At 33.9% G+C, this 24,667-nt stretch overlaps 1 protein-coding gene across 10 annotated transcripts in view; it reads left to right on the forward strand.

Moving 5' to 3' along the window:
- PDLIM5 (PDZ and LIM domain 5) overlaps window positions 1-24,667 on the forward strand; it is a 187,540-nt gene that overhangs the window by 81,234 nt on the left and 81,639 nt on the right. The window lies entirely within an intron of this gene.

Genomic DNA, 24,667 nt, shown 5'->3' on the forward strand with positions numbered 1-24,667 from the left:
TGTCCTGCTATTGGTTAAACCCTTCCTATTTTGTTTTGATTTCTTCCTAAAATAAATGAGTATGTAACAAATATTTTACCTAATCCTAAACTTTCCATTGCCCTGGCAATATTTCTGTGAGCTGAAAAAGACATCTAGAGTACTAAGTACATAATGATGGTCATTTTGTCCTTTAATTAATGTTTTGCTTTAGTTGGCTGTTCTTCTTAGTTTTCTAGAATCTTGGTTTTCACAAATGATTATTTGCAGAAGACATCCATTTTATGCATATGTGCCCTGTCCTGAAGTTTAGTACACTGTAGGCAGTGTTAATTGACCTTCATTTGCATGCTAGTACTCTGGGGCAATATAGTGTCTGGGAGCTTCATATTCTTATGCACAGTGAGATTTTATACAGAATAGTATATGGTGAGTTGCTAATTGACTTCTATACTCTTTTATGTCTATCTTAATATATGCGTTTTTATTCTCCATATGTGTTTTCATTCTCCTGTTAGATTACCTATTTGTATGCCTTCCCAGAATGGGAAGGCCCTTGATGGACATGACCTCTGACAGTAGAAAGTTAACAGTTTAACATATTCACATTTCCTTAGTTTTGCATTTTTCTTTTTGTAGGAGAGACTGCATATAAAAAAAAAAAATCCCTAAATTTGGAAATTACTAAAAATCAGGATTCATAACTGGAGACTGTACTAGAAATGAGGATTCACGCTCTTCGCTTCTTTCTTTTCTCCCTCCTGTCCCTCAGTCTCCAAATTCTCTTCTTTAGAGCAACCAATCAGAAACAGTTAAGTATATTTTGATACAACCATATATTGAAACACAATGCAAAAAAAAACCCCACAAAAACACTATGCAGCTATATCTTTACAGATACCTTATGCATTTAGGAGCAATACATATGTACATTTTATTCTCTTTTCCTACAAATGGTAGATTCTGTCCATAATGTCTTACGTCTTACTTTTTATAACTTTTTAAACTTCAAGCTTATATTGGAGATCTTTCTATATCAATAATAAAAATGGGCTCATTTAAAAATAGGTACATAATATTCCATTATATGGGTTACCAAAATATATTGAACTGGTTTCCTATTGATGCACATTTAGTTTGCTGTTAACAATACTTTAATGGTCCACTTTAAATGTGCTTCATTTCATACATGTGTGAGCATATGATGTTTTTAGGATAACTGTCTAAGAAATGGAATTGGTAGATCAGAGGGTATGTCCATTTTTTATCTTAGACGGGAACAGACCTCACAGACTGACTGATCAGAGTGGTGTTTGAAGTAGTGTGTGCTCAGTTAACGTTCCTTCTCTTTTATCCTTCCTGTTGCACTTCTGTATCTTGTGGAGTATGAGTCTACTGAATGCAGCTTGAGTCCAGCTTTTTGGAGACGTCATGAATGTCAGCATTGTTCTTACTTTAATATGCCTCTGCTCAGAGAATGAACCATTTGGACGTTGTGATGTGGCTGTCCTTCCCCAGAGTACTTTCTGTTTCAGAGACAGAAGCAAACATTTCCAGAATAGCTTTCTCCTTCAAAATACCTAATTCTTTACAGTGACATTATGTCCTTTGACATGTCGTCATATTATGCCAAGACTGGACACACACACTAGCTTTGATTTTTAAAGAAAATCACAGCAGAGTGGAAAGCAGGCACCTTGTTGTAACCTCACTTTTACTTGCACCGGGAGTTTTCTTGGAGTGGGAAACAGCATCCTTGATGAACACAGGAATTTAAGTTCACCGTTATTCCAATGCTTTTAAATTCTCCTCAGGCGTCAGAAGATGCATCTTCTGCTTTTGACATATGACCATGTCACAAAAATCTTGACAATTTTTTTTTTTAATTTTCTAGTTTGAACTGAATTTTTGGTATTAAGCACGTTAACATTTCATAATAATCTGAGAGTTTTCTATTTTACCTGTATGATTATCAGTACTTAAATGAACTTTTCTAATATCTTTCATTGTCTGAGGCACACGTTGCTACTGGGTGCATAAGAAGATGGTGAAAATGAGAACACAGAGCCTGTCACAATTAATTATCGCTAAATCATTGTTCTAACTGATTTCTATATGGTAACTCATAAATAATAGAGCATCTTCCCAGTGAAGTAAATGATACGAGTGTTCTTCTTCCCCACTTTATATGTGAGCAAAGTAAAGCCCAGGAAGATTAGGTAACTTACCTGAGGTTGCCCCTTTAGTAAATGGCTACTCCCTGCTTTGAACCCAGGCAGCCTGGCTCTAGAATTAATATTCTTTCTCTCTCTAGTTATCTTTATTTAACAGATGGATCTTCAGTGTGGGATTTTGGTGCTCTTAAGGACTGTTGAAATCTAAACGACTGCCAGTTTAACTTCCTCCTATTACCTGTCTCTACCTGTCCCCCCTTCACGCTGCAAGAACAGAAAGATCTCTCCCTCCCTCCTTCTGCACAAGTGCCCTATAGCAGGAGTGCTAGTGTCCTAAATTTAGATAATGCTTATTTTCTGGGTCTTTTCTCTAAAGTCAGTGTCTTTTTGTGTGTGTGTTTTTTTCCATCCTGCGCTGTCCCTTTTGTCACTGTCAATATAGCTTTTTACCCTCCAGTATTATTCTCCTTCTTTTTGAAATCTTTTTATCTTTGTCACCTGTTACTTATCAGTATTGTACAGAGGCTGTAAACCTATTACAGCACCCCTCTCTTTTAGCACAGTGAATTGAGCAGTCACTTTTCTCAGCTATGTTTATTTACTCTGGTTGTCAGAGGTGGCTTCTTTACTATTGAAGGAGGAGTTTTTACCAGCTACTTTACTCCTTCATTCTTAAACTTTTACTAAGTAAGCATCCCTTTACAGCGGCTAGGAAAATTGAGATTGGTAAATTGTACCATGATCAGAAGGCTTGGAGTCTGGAGAGGTCTTGTGCATATTATGAGTTCTAAAATTTTTCAGTAAATCTTCAGGATCACATATCTCCAGTAAAATGATAATGATACCAGCATCCCATGTTTTTTGGATGATTTGTAGATATATAAAACTCTGTATGTTTCCTGGCTGATGTTAGTGGTATAATATCTAGCATACGCACATATTAATTATATTGATATTATATTATAATGTAATATTATATAATTTTATAATGATTCAGTAGAAGTGTTATCTGAATACATTTTCTTAGTTTGCTTATTTTATAAGGTTTGAATCAAGATACCTCTTTAGTCTTAAATATTATTCTTGTTCTAATCAATGATTGCATAAGAACTATTTTTCTGTATAAAATACATTTTACTATCACTTTTTAGATTCAGTGTTAAGAAATTTCAGAAAGATATATGCATTATTTAGCAGAAACCTTTCACTTACTTTCTGCGTAGTATGTAAAGACTAAATGAATCACAGAAGATGAGGAATTTAGAAGACGTGTTACCAAGTGTTTAACATGTACTATTGTCCTTGTAAAATTATTTTAAGCTCTATCTGTTGTCACACACTGAAAAGATACAAGGAAACAATGTGACTTTGGCTAGGGCTTATCACTTCTCAGAATAACTTGGGTGCATTATCTTTAGTGGTGTTTTAGCTTAGTTGGTCCACTTCAAAATATCCATCAGAGACACCACAGGTTGACTTAAGCTTTGATGACTTGCAGTTCCACAAATGTCTAATTTTGGAACTCTAGAAGTTTGGAATTCTAAAATTCTAATTTTGAAATTCTATATAGTGAAACCACAGTTCTGTCATGTAAGGGGAAGAGGGGCATAGTTCTAATATTTGTAATTAATGATGTCTTTATTATTTCTCTTATTAAAAATAACTCATCATAATATTTTGGCATCCTGTTTGCACAAGCATTTCTAGAAAGAAATCCATGAAAAGAGTGTGTAACCTTTCTTGAAAATAACACTCTATCTGAACTCTGAGGTTGAAGTCCTTGCTGGAATAAAATTAAATAGATATAGAAAGAGCCAAGAGAAAGAGAATGCCAAAAACAAACAAACAAACAAAAGGAGTAAAAGCTTGAACTTAACATACCAATTAACAAATTCAAATGGAAGAGCAGACACTGAAGAAGAGTTTAGAATATTTTGAAGAACAAGGTGAGAGGAGTACCCTACCACGTATCACCAAGTACAGCTAAGGGCAGTGCTGACTTGGGGACATGAAGCTGCAAACTCGTTTTAGTACTTCTGCTGGCAAAGATCATTCCTTTCTCAGAATTTTCTAGCTAGTTTGTCTCCCGCTTAGTTAGATCCACATTTATTTTTTTTTCAGCGAAGCTATTTAATTTATTACCTAACATTTATTTTATTTTTATTTTTTAGAACAGTTTTTTTTCAAACTTTTACTTATTAAATTTTTAAGTGTGTTTTTCCAAGACCCATCAGCTCCAAGTTAAGTAGTTGTTTCAATCTAGTGGTGGAGGGTGCAGCTCACAGTGGCCCATGTGGGGATCGAACCAGCAACCTTGTTGTTAAGAGCACTGTACTCTAACCAACTTGGAGCTAACCGGCTGTCCCAACTAACATTTATTTAGTAAACTTATTGTGTACCTGTTTCATGCCAACCATTCTGCCAAATGCTAAAGATAGAAAAATTAGTAATCTGAGTGTTGGATTTACTATTTGCAAGGGACCCCATAAACTACTTGTGCTAAAGACAGATTCCAATGAATTTGAGTATGTAGTAAATCAAAGGGTATCCCTTAGTTTCTCCAAATCAAGGCTCTGTAACTTTATTGGACTTAAAAGACTTGAAGCAGATTACTGGGTTTCGTCCCCCGAGATTTTGATTCTACAAATCAAGTCTTTCTCACTCTATAGCCTGTATATTTAACCACTGGCCCTTAACTGCTTATTTACTTCATCTCCCCAAATAAGTGTTAAGATCCTTGAAGGAAAAATTAATTTCTTATTCAGCTATGTGGTATCTCCTACAATACCCATAACAGAGTCTTAACACACCTGAGATGCTAAAATGTGAATAAACATGAATTAAATCCAAGCAACATAATGATTACTTAACTAGCTAGCCGCTATATCCAGTATATGACACATAAAGGAAAAAGTGATAACTAAAGTCAGAAGGGGAAGCCTTCCTGTGCAGCTGAGTATACATTATTTTCTAAGAGGAGATGGAGGAGCGGAACAAGTGTCCTTTCTTTTTGCTTTAAGAAATATGTTATTTAATAGTCAATAATATTGTAATAGCTATGTATAGTGCCAGGTGTGTACTAATCAGGGGGATCACTTAAATTATATAAATGTCTAACCACTATACTGTACACCTGAAACTAATACAAAATAATATTGAATGTCAACTGTAATTGAACAACAAAAATAAATAAGCTACCTCAAAAATATCTTTAAAAATACGTTATTCTCTACAGGACTGATTGACTTTTTTTTCATATATATGAACTGATTATTTCTTTTACATTAAATAGGTAAAGATATTGCATAGTAAAGTTTGCTTAATTAAGGTAATATTTTTAACTCTGCCCAGTGATTTTTAAAACTTATTTAATCCGTGTTCTCAGTAGCTATCTAGTGCCTAAAAAGAGCGTACTTTTCTACTTGAGATGACTTGTGAATATATGTCCATGTATTTTACTGTAGTTGTAAATCAGACAATTTGATGATTATTATTTTAAGTGTCATTGCAGTTAGCTATTTTCAGAATCTGAGGAGCTTAGTCTTTGTAAGTCATATATTTCATTTATGTTTCTTGACAGTGTAATATATACTTTAGTGTAATTTTGAACTATCCACAAGTTGTCAGCTTGAGTGGCTGAGAGATTTGTTTAAAGAAATGAGGGCAACATTCTTGTGGTTGGAAAAAATAGGGAGAAAATGAAAGTATTGTGTAAAAGATGTCTTTAAAGCTTGTATTATGAAATGGATTATAGCTGAGATTGAGCCTATTTTTAAAACAAAAATGAGAACAGACTAAATTATAATTTTGTAAATATTGCCTAAATAGGAGTCTCTTAAAGAGACAGTATTAAAATTGACTTCGGATAGTGCATTCTATGACCTCAGTAGAGTGTTTGTTAACAAATTGAATGAAAATAGATATAAAAATTTCTTAAATATAGCAAAGTTTACTCTATGTAAAAATCTTGTTTTAATATTTACTAATATTACACAAGTATCTAAGAATATGAAATTTTCCGTAAGAAAAAATATACAAGAGAATAGCATCAGAGAACAAAAAGATCTTTTTTCTTTAGATTTTGTTTCATAAAGTAGTGGTATTTGATATTGGCTATAAAATGACTGATCTGGTTTCATATGGTGGCAATAGGAAAAAAAAGGCACATTGGGAAAATACATCAGGCACATGTATAACATTGTCATGGAGCCTGAAAAGGGCAGGACAAGATTGTCTGGTTTGGTTAGAGCATCTGGAGCGTGAGGGGAGTAGCTAGAAATGTAGCCAAGGTATCTGTGTTGGTAGATATGTACATTTTTGTGGGTTTCTTTTTTATTTTTTTGTAAACCTGGTTAGCTTATGTGATATTTGAAATTATTAGCCGTAAATTCTTTCTTTCTATGTGTATGTCACTAATGTCAGTACCTTATTTCATATTTTGAATTACCAAGTGTACTTCTTAAAAGTTAATTTTATTTTTATCAAAATATTTTATGCAAATATTGTGAGAAATTACAAAGGTGATACGCAATAAAACCTTTTTTGCCCCTCCCCATACCTTGGTCTTTTTCATCAGAGGCAACCAGTTATTTCCCCTGGTATTTATACTTCTAAATAATAATTTGTAGTTCTAAATAATAATCATCTGCTAACTCTTGGATCATCAGTTTTGGTTATTATTCACTGACTTCGTATTTGATAGGTGAGAATTTTATCATACTCATAGCTCTTCTTGTCATCTTGTCAGTATCATCATTTTTGGGAAGATTGTTTAACAATAAATTTTAAAATCCATATTCAATCTTTTCATTCTTATTGGCAATATAAATATTCTGTGCTGGGCTAATATTTGGGAGAATTCATTATATCTGAATTCAGTAAGAGAGTGTACAGTGTCCCTTGGAGAGCACTCCTCGGTACAGTGAGCCATAAAGGGAGCGTGTGACCTCTGCCCCACTCATGCTATGTGATTAGCATAGTGTGCCGTGTCAGGGTCCCTGGCCCCATCTCTGTTAGGCAAATCACAGAGCACTCCATGTGTTTGTTTAGTATCTGCATGTTTGCAATTCAGTTCTTATATGTATAAAGAAATTCAGCATTTCAGAGAGTATACACCCTGTTTCCCCAAAAATAAGACCTAGCCAGATAATCAGCTCTAATGTGTCTGTTGGAGCAAAAATTAATATAAGACGCAGTATTATATTATTATGTTATATTACATTACATTACATTATATTATACTGTATTATGTAATATTACATTACATTACGTTACATTACATTATATTAAAGACCGGGTCTTATATTGACTTTTGCTCCAAAAGATGCATTAGAGCTGATTCTTCGTCTAGGTCTTGTTTTCGGGGAAACACGGTATAGACATGGCATTGGAGGATGAATGGATTGAGTAAGCTTATGGGAAATGTGACAATGTTTTCTAAAATTAGATTTTGTAAAAAAAATAAATCTGTTCTTTCACACTTTTCATGTATTTATTTATATTGTTCCACAGTGATATCTCCGCAGGTAATGTCTTTGTAATCAATCACTTTCTCATAAAAGTCTTTGCTAGGAATGAGACATTCGTCTTCCCTTTATATTTAAGAAAATATTTAGTGGCTACTTTCCGTTTGTAAAACAATGACACATATATTGAAGAACATTTGGAAGACACAGAGAAGAAGAAGATTGTGTACCATCCAGAGAAAAAAAAATCGTAGTTTGGTATATGCTCTTCTAGTCTGATTACATATGTACACACACAGATTATGCATTCTTTCAACACATACTTCAAGAATACAGAGGGAAATAAGATAGACCCATCGTGAAACTGCTACACTAGCTGGTAAAGGGGACAGTTAACATATAATAGCATCATTATTTAATTATAATTATGACAAATGCATTTGGTATAAGAGCACGATTTTAAGGAAGGGAGTAGCATTATCACATTCATGAGCTGGTTTTGTCATTGAAAAAAAACTTGTCATAATATATAATACAATGCTTCTGTAATACTATGTACGTATATGTTATAAAACTTAGTCTACACACCTAAGTTTGTCAAATGGTATTTCTCTTTGGAAGATATTAGAAAATTGTGGCCTAATGGAATTGAATACTAGCGTGAAGAATCCTTCTGCTTTTAACTTTATCGTTAGGATACAGGCCTTTTCATTTAAATATTTTATTTCAACCACTACTCAAGTTGCCAGAGTAGTGAGATTCACTGCTTATAATGAACTTGCCTATGAAGGCACCATATGAAGATTATAATGCTAAGTAGATTCATTTTATAAATACATGGAAATGCTTTACAGATTCTAGGCTATTTTATTTATCAACTACAAGTTGTAGGTACCGTACTAGATAGTTTACATATATTACATCGTTTAATCTTTAGAATAACCCAGAGAGATAGGTGGTAACCTCTTTTACAGAGAAGGAAACTAATTCAGAGAAGTTAATTTACTTGGACCAACTAACTTTTATAAAGATGGTATTGAAATGTAAGTCTTGCTTGGCTCCAAATAAAATTTATGCTTTTAATTTTCTTGATACTATGCTCTCTCCTTGTAATGGTGAGGTAGATGATGGGGATTATTATACCCATTTCTCAAATGAGAAAAATGAGGCATAAAAAAGGCTAAGTGTAGTAGAAAGGGCAATGAAATAGTAGTCAACCTATTTCTGCACTTCAGTTTTCCTGTCTATATATAAGAGGATTCATCTATATCAAACTCTATCCTGAAGTGTCCTATGGTGGTGGTCCCAGGAGGCCAAATGGAATGCCTTCTGAGTTTCTGCCCAAACTTGTATGTCAACTAGAGAAGCTGTGCTTTTATTTGTTTTATATATTGGACCTTGAAATCCATTCAAGTGTAACCAAGCTTTATAATACTATTCTAGTTTGAAATAAAAATTTGGGCTTTCAGGTTTGATTTTCTGCTTTACATTTTTCTAGGTGAGAACATAAATCATTTTTCTCATATTTTTCTGTAAAATGAACTGTCATTTTTTTTTCGTGTGAAAAGATTTAATGAGAATCGACTTATAAAGGGATCTTGAGTGTTTTTAATAAAACCATGTGTTGGGATTTCTCTGCAAGTAGTTATGGTTAAATTTTTTGTTATAGCATTTCAGCTGTATTTGAACCTATATGTAGATATTTGAGCCTGTATGCAGATATTCATGCTGAGTATTTTTGGTAAACTAAAGAAAATAAATTTATATTATAGAATCAGGGATTTTGATTAGACTAGTAGGAAGTTGTGATAGTTTGACATAGATCTTATTACTACTGTCTACCAGGAAACCTGAAAAAAAAAAAAGATTTTATTATGATTTTGATCTTGATACTGTGTGAAGTTAGTCTAGATGATCTATTAAGATCTATGTGATTCTTTGATTTCTAAAGTCTTTGCTGAGGATTTGTCAAATTTCTAAAGCTCCCAGTTTTCTTCATATCCAACTTTATTGAGCATAGGCTGCAGCATATATCTAGGTTATAGCAAATATTTTTGGGGGACTGAAATGGAAAGCTGTAATTATCTGAACCACACCTTCTACCTAGTGCCTCTTTTACGAGGCACTCTTATCTCTACAAATGTTCCCTCTAAATAACTGGTTTCTTATAGCCATACACATCAATATTTCCGCACATTTAACTGTTAGTCTCTTTCTTCAGAACTCACGTAAGACACACAATTCAACAAGAAGAGCAGTGAGTCGTGCTGCATCTTGTTTTTATAGGAACACCAAAGCACAAGCATATGCAGAGTTTGCTTTGGGGTAGGTTTCCCTAGAAAACAGGAGAGATCAGTGAGATGCTAAATGGTAATTTTATGTGACATACAGCTGAAAACAAGGCCATGTGTGAAATCAGCCAAACCCTTAGATGTTGTGCATGTCAAAACGGGCACAAAAATTATAATGCAAGTTTAATTTCCTCAAATACGGATCCCAACATTAGTTGAGGTATGCAGCTCACCCACAGCCTTGGGTGTGGCCCATGAACACAAGCTGCTAACTCTGATCTATAATTATTACATTTTATTGCCATGTGTGACTGAGCCTTTGGGTTATACGAATGAGAGAAAGGGAAACAGATTACCGTAACATACATGTTTTTGACTTTGGCTCTTTGTGTCATCATAACTTTTTTTATTCACAGAACTTAAGTACTTGGAAGCACTTTTGGAGAAACTTTTAATATGCTGAATTTTCTCATGGGAGTTGGGAACAGAGCTTATCTTTGTAGACTTTGTTGCCGATCACTGTGATGGTTTCAGAGGCATCCAAGACTTAACAGTGTCCCCCAGATGTTGCCTCTGAAGGCAAGTGCACATAATTGCACACCGTGGTGAGCCTATGTGTCGTCCTTGTACCTCGGATCCTGTGAGGTACCTGAGGGGAATTTAGAAGAGGAGAGTCCTTGACTTCAGCTTGATGATGCAATACATACTACTTTCTCCTCCATCTCACTTTTCAGAAATGACCATAGCCATCACCGAGCCCTGGACTGCTGTTACTTGAAAGACCTGTTTAAAATGAAGATGAGGAAACTTTAGTTTCACTCAGGGGATTTAGGGATGACTCTATATTATAGATGGTTTGGAACTGGGTTCTGTTTTCCATTTTCTACCACTCGGATTTCTCTCCCTTTTATTGTGGTAGATAAGAGCTGACATTTTCAGAAACGAGACTGGTGAGGTGGCTTTCACAAAACTGTATTGTATTTAATGTTAGACTCTTCTTCTCTCTCATAAAAGCCTAGAGCCTGGAAGAAGATTATAACTGCCATTTATATTCAGTTTCCATGTCATGGAAAATAAATATCATAGTGGACACTATAATAGTGTCTATTTATATGGCAAGCACTTAGCTAACCTAATCACCTTACAGACTTTTTTTTTCTATTTAGTTTTCACAATAACTCAATGAGGTAGGTAAGTATTGTTATTCTTAATTTTGCAAGTGAGGAAGCTAATAGAGGAAGCTTAAGTAACTTGTCCTAGGTTGGACAACTAAGTAAACAGAGGACCTAGGATTAGAATCTGGGTAATCATCTCTTATCTCTGAGATACTGAACATTCTAGGGGCCACACCGCTTATCAAAGTGACCAGGCTAAGATTTAGTTTAATTTTTAGAATGTACCTATCGTTTGCTTGTATTTGAGGCCAATGTTAATTTTGGGTTTATTTGCCCGTCTATCTGAGTCTCTTCCACCTTGTGGTAAGGAATACATTCCTAAGAGAAATGAATTAGCTAATATAGACAGATTTTCCAAGTGAAAAGGAACACTGTACGATACAAACTGTGTTTCAGAGGTGGCCCTGAGCTTGACGGGACCTGGTGGGTCCCAGAAGTTGAAGACTTCTCCTACAGAAGGATCCCCGAAACACTGATACAGCTCCTGTGTGAGCATCTCCGCTGGACGCCCATTCCAGTTAGACAGCTCTAATATGTAAGAAAAGTCCTTTTAAGATCTCATGGTCGGTATTTAGCAAGAACATTTTAGAAAGCAGCCCAAAGAGTTAAATACCAGAATAGTTATGGAAGAAAAGAATTATTTTTATCTTGAATCAGGAACTTTGAGGCCAAAGTTACATACTTGTGTATGCTTTTTCATTTATTGTAAATCGTTTTTTAAGATCACAGTGTGTACAGCACTGTGTGTGTTTTTTTTATGAACTGGTTCTAAATCTTTGTGAGGTCTCAGATCCTTCTTTGAATCTAATAAAAGAGAAAGTAAATATGATAGGAATCTCCTGTTCCCATTCTCTAGAGATCTTTTAGGGGATGCTTCGCACTAACGAAAGGGAGCCATCAGCTAAGAGGATGTGTTTTTCTCTCACTAAGGAATCTAATACATTTCATGTTATTTGCCTGAAGAGTTAGATATTGGTGTTTGGCTTCTTTAAATTTTCACACATTATCAAATAGGGAAAATCTCTGTCATCTAGTTCAGTGTATAAGTACTTAGAGGATATTTTTGTTTGAACCATACATGTATTACAGTAACCTGTGGTCAGCACTTCTGTTCTCAGTGATTATAATTCTGTCAAAAGCAAATTTGGGGAGGTTGAAGTTTACAGATTCGTCCTAGCCAGAACTTTGTGTTAACTCTTGTTATTAGGTCTATTTATTTTGTGTCTTTGAGGATTTCATTGAATGCAATACTGTTCAAAAGTTAAAACTAATTTAATACTGTTTCATGACTGGGCTGTTTCAGTTTAGTGAGCATTTATTATTTGACCTCTTAGATTCAGCCATCATGTTGATGATATGACCTGTCAGGCTTCCAGACCCTTCTGATCTCTGCCTTTGAGTCAAGTTTAGTGTTTATCAAACTGAGGCTTATTATGCATTCATTCCATTTGAGTCAAGACCAGCATCTCCCCTCCTCCCATTTTTGTTTTGTAAATGAAACGGCCTAGAACAGAATATATTTGGATGGAACAGCATACATTTGGATGGTGAAAATACATGTTTTATTAGTTCATATGTATACTAGGTAGGTCATGATATAAAATACATTTATGACTATATATTGTGATGAAAGTTTAGAAAGCAGGAGTCTGTGTGAATGCCACACAGTTTGTGGCCCCTGGACCCTGGGGCCGGTTTGAACTGTTTGCTCCTGGCCTACAACGACATAAGTACTGAAACTGAGGATAAGCATGTAGACATTTTAAAACATTTATTTATTTTTATTAGTTTCAGGTGTACAAAAGTTGTAGATGCCTGACCAATGTGCTTTACACCTGAAGCTGAAGTAGAATAATATTGAATGTCAACTGTAACTAAGTATATAGGTATATGTAGCATTTAGAAATTTTCATAGCAATTTGACCTTGCCACAGTTTTCAAGCTTTTGATCAGTGTGTTTGTCCCATTGAAAAGTGTAGACCAGTTTGAGTGTTGTTGAACTAGCATGATGAGTCACATATGTTGTGAGCTGTGTACTGTTAAGAAGCACTATTCCAAGGTCATTTTCTAATATATTAGATTAAAACGGTGGAGAGAATTGGTTCTCTCAGGATAATAAGCTTACCTTTTGGTAAAATAGGTGGAATATGTTGCTAGTTTGCTGCAGTTTCAGATTTTTTTCCTGTAATGACAGAGGTATTAGAGTAGAAAATATAACTTATGATGTTTTATATCATCCCTTTGTTTAAAAAAAAGTTAACATTGGAAAGCTTTAGAATACTAATGTAGTTTAAATTTTACAACAAAAGTCATTAAATTATCAATCAGAAATATAAGCAATACTCTCTGATTTTAGAAACAAAATTTAGTTTCTACTTATATTAACAAAAATAGTATGTGATAGCGTAAATGTGATGTTAATTGCAAATAATATGAGAACTTTAAAAAAATCAAATATTTGAACATTTGCTGGCTCTAAATTTTCCTTTTTAATTGAGATACTGTTATTGAATACTTTGAGCTAATTTAATGAGGTTCCGTGATGAGGATGTTGAATAAGATTTTGCTTCTGAACTGCTAAGTGTGAAATTACACGTTTATCTAAAAGTTATTAAACAAGGATAGACCTGGCTTTATCTATGGCTAATATAGCCATATTTCATTATTTTTAAATTCCTTGACTCTGTCTCCAGAGTAAAAAAAAAAAAAAAATCTAAACCCACTCCAAATTATTTTTTAAGTGTTAAATAAATGGAAAAACCTAAGTTGAGACTATGAAGAACGAAAAGTTTTCATTTCTGTGCTCTCCACAAGACAGCCAGCTTTGTTTTCCTAATAAGGCTGTGGTAAATGCTGGAATGCTTGTCTCGAATTTTATTGAAATACCTTAAAATACCCAATTTACAAAAAAAGTTTGTAATTTAATGTGTTTAGCCTAGACAAGAATAGAAAAAGAGATGAATGTGGAAAAAAATTAGTGGCAAAATTGTGCCCACAATATTAGCATGGGATAGAGAGCATATAAATGTGAACCTCAAAAATAGTTATCTTACCCTTTGATGTATGAAGAACAAACTGGGTATTTTGTTATTTTCCATACATATTTGTTTGTTTTGATACACATTGAAGATTTGGGGCAAGTTTTAGTCTTCTCTTCCTCTTCTTTATTATATACAGTTCAAATATGTATTTGGCTAATTTATTGCTCAATACTATATTTAGATTTTATCTTTAATTTGAGATTTGGATTTAACTTGCATGCAAAATGAAGTGCTTAGGACTACTTTATCATCTCACTGAGAGGAGTAACTTATGTGTGCTGGCTATCAGTTATCTCTCTGGCTTCATCTCTCACTGTGCATTCTTGCCTCGGAGACTTCACACTTGTTATTTGGTCTGCCTGGAATCCTCTATTTCAGGTCTCTGCTCAGATTTCACCTTATTATGGGGGCCTTCTCTGACTCCTTTATATAAAATAATATATCCCTGCCCGTCCTGATTTATTACACTCCATTGCACTCATTACCATGTGATGTACTTTGGTTGTTTGTTTTCAGTCTGCCTCTCTTACACAGAAAGTAAGCATCTTCAAAGTAGGGATTTTTGTCTGTTTTATTCATTACCTTTGCCCCACCTCCTACAACTGAGCCTGCTTTGTTAGGGCCGCAATAAATATTTGTGGAATTAATTAATAAATTAATGAAATAAATTAAGGAAAAGACATAGCACAGTGTTGCCCTTGAACCTGAAGTGACATTAGGTATAATACATATTGGTCAGGAATGAGAAGGTGCTTGGTTAAAATAATTTGTGGTACTATAGAAAGTCATTCTAATTGTAACAAATTAAGTGGACAACGGGAGTTGGATTCCTACCATAACATACGGGTGTGTGTTTGTGAAAGTACAGACAGATTTAGAAAGAATTGAACAGTATCAAAAGTGTATTATTCAGTGACTAGGTACCCTGTTTCCCCGAAAATAAGACCTAGCCAGGCCATCAGCTCTAATGTATCTTTTGGAGAAAAAATTAATATAAGACCTGGTATTTTATATATATATATATATATATATATATAGTTATTTTGTTATTTTATTATATATTGTTATGTTTGTTAATTAATATAATAATATTGTATTATATTTATTATGTTATATTATATTATATTATATACCGGGTCTTATAGTAAAATAAGACCAGGTCTTTTATTAATTTTTGCTCCAAAAGATGCATTAGAGCTGATGGTCCGGCTAGGTCTTATTTTCGGGGAAACACGGTATATGTGTAGGTATATTTATGTATCCAGGTAATATATTCATTGACTAGGAGTACATAATATATAGTCAAAACCAAATAGAAGAAGTGCCATCATCACCATCATGGTTGTTTCTGTAATCGTTACTTGCTCAGTATGCACCCCTGTATCACAGGGCATTCATCAGACTTGCAGTCTGGGTCTGGTTTATTGGTAGCATATCATGTTCAGTAGTTGTAATGGGGACTATTATGCCAGTTTCTCCATTTTTCTCAAGCTCACAAGGAAGAAGAGATAAAAACAGGTTTTTGACACGTATTCACAAGAAGATCCTATGATGTAGTATCTCGGGACCTGCATGGCCACTAATTTCGGAAGCTGGTTGTTATTTTGAACAGAACACCCAGTTTAGCACCATAGATGATGGTCATTACGGGACTTCTAGCCCCGTCCTGCTGGCAAATGAAGTTGTTAGAGAATCCCTATTGGTATGGGGCAAAATACTCCTCTTCTTTGAAAAAATAAGGAAGAATGGACTGAAGGCTCTTGTTTCTGTTTTCACATGTCTAGTAAGCTTTAACTGGGGATTTCGAAGAACTCAACCTCTTATTTATATATGTATTGCTCATAAAATGCACTTTCTATACATAGGTAGATAGATATCTTACATATATTATCTGTCTTTATCTCTATGAACTACATATATAGCTATGTGAATGTATTACAATGAGTAACTTCTTTGTTTGTATGAATTAAAACAAAGATGACATTCTGTAAAAAAGGGGATTGAAGACGAATTTATTAATAGAATGTTAATAGTTATTGTTTGAAACCATTTCTTTCTGAATTTTTTTTTTTAACTAAAGTTATTTTTGTGACTCACTTTATTCCTAGAAGGCAGAGTGTAGAGCTGTATATAAAGTATCTGGAAGAGTTGGGTTTAAATCCTGGTTCTGCCATTTTCATATTCTAAGTTGTGGTCAAATTATTTAACCTATTTTAGCTTTTGTTTCCTATATTGAAAATGAAAACACTAGTACTTTCTCAAGAAGAACAAATGGGGTAATTTATGTGGTGGGCCAAATGAAATTATTGGCTATTGGTAGATATTTTCTCATTCCTTTCTAATTTGTTGTTCTTGCTTTCTCTTGAAGCTTACCTTGGTTCATAATTGGTTTGAATATAACTGTATATAATCAGAAACAGAATAATTTGCAGAACTTCAGGGTCAAATCTTCTGCCTAAGGGGTAGGAAGGTAATATCTGTCATTGCTTACTTTTTGCCAATCATTCTGCAAGGTGTTTTGCATACATGACCTCATTCCATTCTCAAAACAGTTCTGCAAAGAACAGATCACTATCCCCATTGTACCGACAAAGAAAACTTTAGCTAATTGATTTTGTTGGCAACCTAGACTTGCAACGTTCATTTAGCTATTTCTTCTATTTCTTATGAATTCCTTTATCAATGAAGAACAGAATAAGAGAAAGCCAGAATATGAAAGGTAGGCTCAGTCTCTTTAGGACTTTAAGCTTTTCCTAAAAGGAAGAAAGAAATAAATAGACAGACATGAGCCTGCTTATACTACTTTTATCCTGTTCTCAAGCAGCTGACCTTTATCAAGGTTTTCCTGAAGCAGTTAGTTTTAAATGTATTGCTAGAAGTCTGTGAAAATCCAATTATGCATATGGTTTGTTTTTGATGCCTACTCTCCTAATATGAATCTTAACCAAATTTGTTGTTCAAGGGCATTTTAATAATGTCATGAAAGAGCCAGAAAAATGTAGATGTATAAATGGAACTCCTGATTTTTCACAGGCAGATTATTTGCTTTGCATAGTTGATTGTTTTCATATTAGTAATGAAGTACTTTTTCTCTACCTGATTGCGGCTGGAAGAGAAGATATATTAAATAGAAGTAATTACCAGTGCAGCCAAAGGAAGATGTAAACCTAGTAGGTTTTCAGAGAATGCAACTCTGTTGTAGATTGCTTGTTTCTATTCATGCCTTCTGTGAAATATAATATAGAGTTTTGGTTGAAAAAAATAGAAAAGAAAGAAATTATACTTTCAGCTTCTCTTATAGAATGCAAAGTGTGCCCTCTTTAGTTGTTCTTTTAGATTTAAAAAAAAAACAATTATGTTACTAATAGTTCCATTTCATATAGAAGCAGAAGATGAAAGAGGTTTTTAATAGCCTTTATCATATATTAGCAAATGAACTGAGGTGCTGAGTAGCAGAGTTAAAAATAGTGCATAAATGCCATTCTTAATCCAATAATATTAAATTTCCCCCTTCACCAAATTTCAGTATCAGTGCTGGGTGGTTTGGAAGTTTAGATGGATCATTCAGTTGCAAGTCATATGGAAGTCTGAGGTGGAGGAGTTAAAAGGAATTGAAAAGTAGTGTCCTGCAACCACAGAAAGAATAATGAGAAGCTAACGTCATTTCTTACACCTCTCAGTGTCTGAACAGATTATAATTAGGGATTTTTCATTACGCAGAATGATTATGAAACTTAGGGTCCAAAAGAGCAATGGTCATGTAAGATCATTTCCTAGAAGGTTTTGTTATAATCAAAACTATAAAATGTTCTAGACCAGGGGTTGGCAAATTATGCCTCACAGGCCAAATGTAGTCCCCCAATTATTTTTATAAATAAAGTTTTATTGGAGCACAATGCATCTCACTCATTTACATTTTGTGTTATTTTTCTTGCTATAATGGCAGAGCTAAGTAGTTGAATCGAAATCCTGTGACCCAAAAAGCCTAAAATATTGACTATCTGGCCCTTTACAGTAAAATTTGCCATTTCTTAACACTGGGAATATAAAATAGATTCCTCATAAGCCTTTTCTTGAAATGGTATTTTCACTGTAAAAGAATTTTACCCATAATAAGAATAAATTTTCCTGAACTTTTGAAATTCCTTTTATTTAACCTAAACACTTCTAAAATATTACATAATCACATCAACATTCTTTTTGATAGAAATTTATAAATACTAGTTAGAAAATGCAGTTTTTCCCTTTACATGATTCTGCGGTTATTTTGAGTGTGGACATGAGGCAGGATGGACAGATGAAACTTTATTCCCGTATAAAAATGTTCTCATTGAAATAAATGTTGAGTAGAAATAAACTTCCATCTAAAATCAAGTTAAATAATGTCAAATTTTGGATTCATCACCATTATAACTATCTTATATATTGGCTTATTATCCGTCTCCTGCATGAGAATGTAGATTCCAGGCTAGGACCTTCTTTGACTTGTCTTCCACTGTATTCCCAAACCCTGGAACAGAGCCCATGGCTCAGTAAATATGGGTGACTGGACAGATGAAAGGGTGATCTCAAGTGAAGGATATCAAGTAATAATGTAAAATTGTCACTACAACTAGTTATTTAAATTGATCAGTATTCAGTTTGCATTTCTGAAGATCTTAATAGCATTGAATTCAACCACAGAAAATAAAGCAGCGTATCATGGGAGAAAGAAATATTTGTTAATTCGCTGTCTCCTGTTGGGTGAGATGGATATATTAGAGGGAAGATAATGTAGACATTGGTGTTAAACTTTTTGGTGGTCCAAGTTATTTAACATTTCTAGGCTTTATTTCTGAAACTTAAGTGATATATTGTATATAAGGTCTTTAATTCAGTGTTGATCTCTAGTAAGATCCCAAAAAATGGTAGCTGTAATGCTGACAGTGATGCTGTCATTATTTGTGTAATGGGGAATATTTTATCATTTTAAATTTAGCCTGATGCTCCCTCGTCTACTTTCCCGCCTCCCGTCTGTTCCCCCCCGCCCCCACCTTTGAAAATCCTGTAACCATGTGGATTAGGGAAGCTCATACAAGTGCCGTCTTCTTCCCTCCCTTCCTTCTCTCCCTCTCTGGCTTGATTTAGAACTGGTTGATGAAAATTTCTTCTCAAACCCTGTCAACTGCTATGACTACCTGAAAAAGATCTTTACAACAGAAGCCCCCACCCTTACCAAGGGAAGTAATTGCCAAGTGGTAACTGCCGGTTCTGGATTTTTCAGAGCCAAGCTCAATTTTAAGATAACCCCAAGCAGAGAGGGTACTCAGATGGACTAGAGTAATTCTCTTCTGTTTCCTGACCTTCTTTCTCCCACTCTTCAAAGTCTGCCCAGCTTTGGGTTATTGTTCTCTCTAGTGGAAAAAATGTAATTTATTAGTTCCCACTGTAAGATAGAGAAGATGTAAAGAATGAGAGAAAAGTGAGACTATGTGTATGACTACATGCGTATGTGGTGAGTACAATCTTTTATAAACTAAACGGTGCTACAATATGCTGATATATAACTATTTTGTACTTTTGTTTCTAACAAATGTAATCTTTGCATATTCTCAAGTTATTTAGAAAAAAAACCACTGATACTTTGCCAAAAGTGGTTTAAATGTCTAAGGTTTCAGTTTTTAGAAAAGTAGACTGACTGCAAGTACAATAAAATGTGGGGAAATTGTTTAAAGAGACATCCCTTTGCACACTTGAGTGCTCACTTTTTTTCCCTCTGGAGTTGCTTTGTTATTGCAAATTGACAACTTTGCAATTAAAGTGATTAATGATCTACCCTAGTGTTTATGGGTCCTGAGGTCACTGAGCCCAAAGATGGCCATGCTGTGGGAAACTTAGATAGAGCTCATCTCACAGAAGATGAACTAAAAATCGCCCTCTTTTCTGTATGATTGTTTATGAGTTAAGTGTATTAGATATGGTTGAAGGAGTCGCCAACACATAATGAATAATGTGAATAATCTTTATCAGTCTAATTTTGTTGCTTAATTACTCATTCTTAAACACTAATGTGAACTTTCATTAGCTACTTTATTAACTAAAACTTATTTTTATAAAGCAGTATTAGAAAATGCATTGATTAGTGAAGAATATAACTTAAATATAACACCATTAATATAACACCATTTTCTTCAGATGTCGTTTTGATTGATTCCTTTGAATCTTGTCCTTGATAGAGCTTATTTATGTCATTATGTTTCCTATACATTATTCTACCCAGGGCATCCCAATTCTAGTTTCTCGTACGATCTATTATAATTTAGAATTCCTTTCAACTGTTCAGTCAGTAGATGTGAAACTGGCTATAATGCATCAGGGATTTTTATTTTGGATACTGCTCTTATAAAAATCCGTCAACTTTTCCAAATAGATTGTTCTAGCCACACTGACAGCATTGTTCTCTGGATTCCGTGAGCTGAGGCTAGTACTGGGCCAAGGCACTAGGCTCTCACCATCACGGCCTGCTCCTGTCCAGTGGCTTCGCACTAAGGGAAGAGAACACAATAAGCAAATTGTTGAGCCCATGGCACTAAGCCATTGCCAGGATCACACGCTACACAATAGTGACCTGTGATGATCACTGTGGTTGAAAGGAAGTTGTATTATCCCGTTTCCCAGGATTTGAAGAGAGAAATATAGGAATAACTTTTAATAATTATACCTCAGTATTTAAAACTTTATTTAAAAGTCTTCACAAAATTATTCACATTTAAGTACTTTATGACATTTCTAAAGTAAAGGAGCAGATGCTCAATAGAATATTTTTCTTAAAAACAAGAAAGACAACTATAAAAATTTGAGAAATAAGTATCCTTATTCATCTGTTAGGATTTTTCTCCTCAGGGACTATAGGAAATATATACATTGATGAAATTATGCTCACAGTCTTTGGGTAATTTATTAAAGTTCAAGAAAGCACTAGTTTGGTAAGAACGATCCTCTGTATAACTAAAGGTTTTGAGGACTTTATGGATTGTAATATTTATTCCCCTTAATTTTAGCCATGTGTAGGAGACTTAAGTAAACATTTTAGACTTACAGAGATTTACTTTCTTTAAAATAGCATTTCCCAGAGGGTTTTTCCCCTTCCTGTCTCCAGTCTTGAAAAGAGTTTTCTAAATCAGTGAATATTCAAAATAAATGAGTATTCCATACTTCACATGTGCAGACAACAGTGACAGTATTTTCTTCTGTAGGCATTCAAAGGCTCTGAGAAGTCCTGTGGTCAGATGCTATGTAACTTTAACTTCAAGTCTTCCAGATATCGTTGATAATAGAACATTTTTTTTTGTTTGTTTCGTGTTTTGCAAAGTAGTTTTCCGTGAAGCGTGCTTTGAGAAATAGTGTTACTTATTATCAAAAGTAGCACATGTATGTTATATAAAATATAGAAAACAGACACAAAAGAGAAAAAACAAATATTATTCATAGGGAGCTTCTATTAAAATGTGGCTGTGTTTCCATCCACTTTTTGTATATGTACTAATCATGCTATATTAGCTTTATTTTCCTTTTTTCACTTGACATGATAAAGTAAGCATGTTACCATGCGATTCAGAAATCTTTTTAAGAATGATTCTAATCATTGCATACTGGGTCATCATATTACAGTTAACCATTTTCTCATTGTATGTTTAATCGGTTTCCAATTTTTTACTATTATAAGCTACATTATAAGGAACAAATATCTTTACACGTATTTTCCATATTTCAGATAATTTCCCTATGATAGATTCCCAGAAATTGATTAATATATCAAGGCTTTTTATAAATAAATGCCAAATTGTTTTCCAAAAGAATGATAATTATACACAGTTCTCCCAGAAATGTACAGAATATTCTCACAAGCATATGTATTAACATTAAAAAAAGTCTTTACACATTTGAAAGTAAAAGATGATGATCTTTTTATTATTCTGTGATAACGAGTAAAGTTTGATTTAAAAAAATTGTGTTATTGCTATTTATTAATTTTGCATATTTCATTTGTCATGTTTTCTAAATTTCCTGAACCACATCAGTTTGTGTCCTAAGAGTATGTAACTACATTTGAATATAAGGTTTATGTAGGCTACTGCATAAGGCTACATGGTCCTTTAAAATGTAATTAATGCAGGTTGTAGATTTTATGTTTATATACTGTGTGTTTAAAACGTTTTTCCACATATTTTTAATGTAGACTTCTGTTTACTCCAAAAAAGCAAAGTAACGCACAAAAATGAAGGCCATTTTAAACAGAAGCATTAAAAAATTACATGACTTAAATTGTGAGCTCCTGTAAATATTCAGAGATCAGATGAATACCATATTGGCATGTGATAAAGTAACTCTAAGAAACCTAAGTTTAAATGATTCTATGACTCATTTGGTGGTTATTTAAATAGTTAAACCAACAAAGCTAATTTTTATTGCATCTACTGTCAGCTATTTTATTTGACATTTAGTTATGAGCCACTCTACTTTTCCCCTATAAATTGTGTTTTTACTGGGATTGGAGGGCATGTTGCTGCTTTTTTTTCTAACTGCTTGTCTTAGTTCATGTCACTGCACTTGTGCGACCTTGTCAGAAGCCAAGCAGGCAAACAGATTCAAGTTTCAGATTAAAAATTTTTTGTGTGTGAATTTAAAATTTCAAGCAGTAGTTTTGTAGAACTTTCAAACCATAAAGTATTCAAGGACTCATTATTTATTATTCTATGCCTTTTTTCAACAAAATAAGAGGTTGAACTACAAAGGAACCATTCTGTGGGCTTTTGCTGTTAGTTTTGTTGCTAATAAGAACTGTTTAAATAAGAATAAAACCCACGGTTTAAATAAGAGCAAACATCTAGGAAAAAACTAAGAGGTTTGTTTTCATAGACATGGGACATATGCATTTTATTCTATTTGGAAACCTAGTGACTGTTAAACATCATGTTCTTCTTTATAAATTGTTTTTATGTTGCGAGAAGAGCTTCATGCACCTTTAAGTGTCCAGATGAAAGAGGACATACCCTTCTCCGTATTATGGCACACTGTCAATAAATAATGTCTTGGATGGTTTTAATACATAGATCCTTTGCAATTTCATCTTATTGTGAAATTTCAATGAAAGGAAAATTCCAGTGTTGTGTACTTGAACTTGCTTTCTTTGCTTGTTATAATAACCCTGTAAGATAAAAGAGAAATTTGAGAGTACAAATGGAAAGTCTGTTTGAGAGTACACATGGAAAGTTATGCAACTGCAGAGTATAATTTTGTATAGCAGTAACCAAATGTTCGCATCCATTATGGCCTCTCGTTAGGTTAGCCAATTATTCCGTCAGTGCTTGCCCTAGCTAACCAAATTGGAAAATGCAGTTGCTGCTAAAAATGTTATTTGGAGTTCATGCTCATAGAGACCAAATACCCTGTGCTTGCACCTTCTCTTGGTGATGTTATCTCTTTAAGTAAAGCGATCTCATGGTTTGTAGTTTAAAATTTTCACATTATTTACCTATAATGGTTGCATTTCTTAAATTCTGCACTTGATGTCTTACCCTCCCTCAGGCTCCTTGTGTGATATAAGCGGAGTTAAACTGCTTCTGGCATTGTTAAATATAACAGGTACCTTAATGCTGGGTAAATAACCTCTAAGTCATTAGAAACTTTCCCAGTCATTTAGTTACTATCCTTGACTATGACCAATATATTGTAATATAAAGGAACTGTTGGCCTTAACTCTATCCTAGTAAGTAATTTAGTTACTCTAACTTGGAGGTTCATCTGAAAAATGGGGATAATGATAATTGCCACTTTGTTTATTTGTCATGATTGTGTGAGATAATTGCTCTAAATCAATTATTGTCACTATTAGTCCATACTAATAGTCCAAGATCAATTGGACTAATAGTCAACTAATAGTCCACAATCAGTTAGTCCAAAGGGACAGTAATAATACAAAAGCATATTTTAAAAATAATTAATTTGAATTTCTAAATAGTCAAGTTCTATGCATTGAATTTTGGTCCTTTCCTTGTTCTCTCCTTTCCACACTCCTTACTGATGACCTGTTAAACAGGCCAGGCACAGTACTGATTCACAGACTCAAATAGGACGGGATCCTCACCTTCACTGAAATGATAGTCTAAGGGAAGAACTTACAGTTTAATTTTAGCATAACAAATAAATTAACTTGCATAAACGTTTAAGACTATGAATACAAAATAAATACTCATTTGGTGACCCGATTCAACCAGAATTTATTCAGTATCTTCTCAAAGAGACCCAATTTCTTATGGATCTATTCATGGATGTTAGGAAAAAAGGCAGATACTATTGGCAACAGAGATTCAGATGTTTCAGGAACCACTCAAAGATCAGAAAGACATGTTTATTTATCCCTTTGGATAGGGAAGAGCCTTAATTTAAAGATTAAATATAAGTTCATTGGCAAATAAGATTGGTGTTTGCCTTTCCTCATTTGAATGTGTAGAGAACTAATGAACACCTCGTGTGTAAGGGGATTGGATGTTCCAGCGTTTT

Source organism: Rhinolophus ferrumequinum, chromosome 5 (genome assembly GCF_004115265.2).
Source record: "Rhinolophus ferrumequinum isolate MPI-CBG mRhiFer1 chromosome 5, mRhiFer1_v1.p, whole genome shotgun sequence".
Lineage (NCBI taxonomy): Eukaryota > Metazoa > Chordata > Mammalia > Chiroptera > Rhinolophidae > Rhinolophus > Rhinolophus ferrumequinum.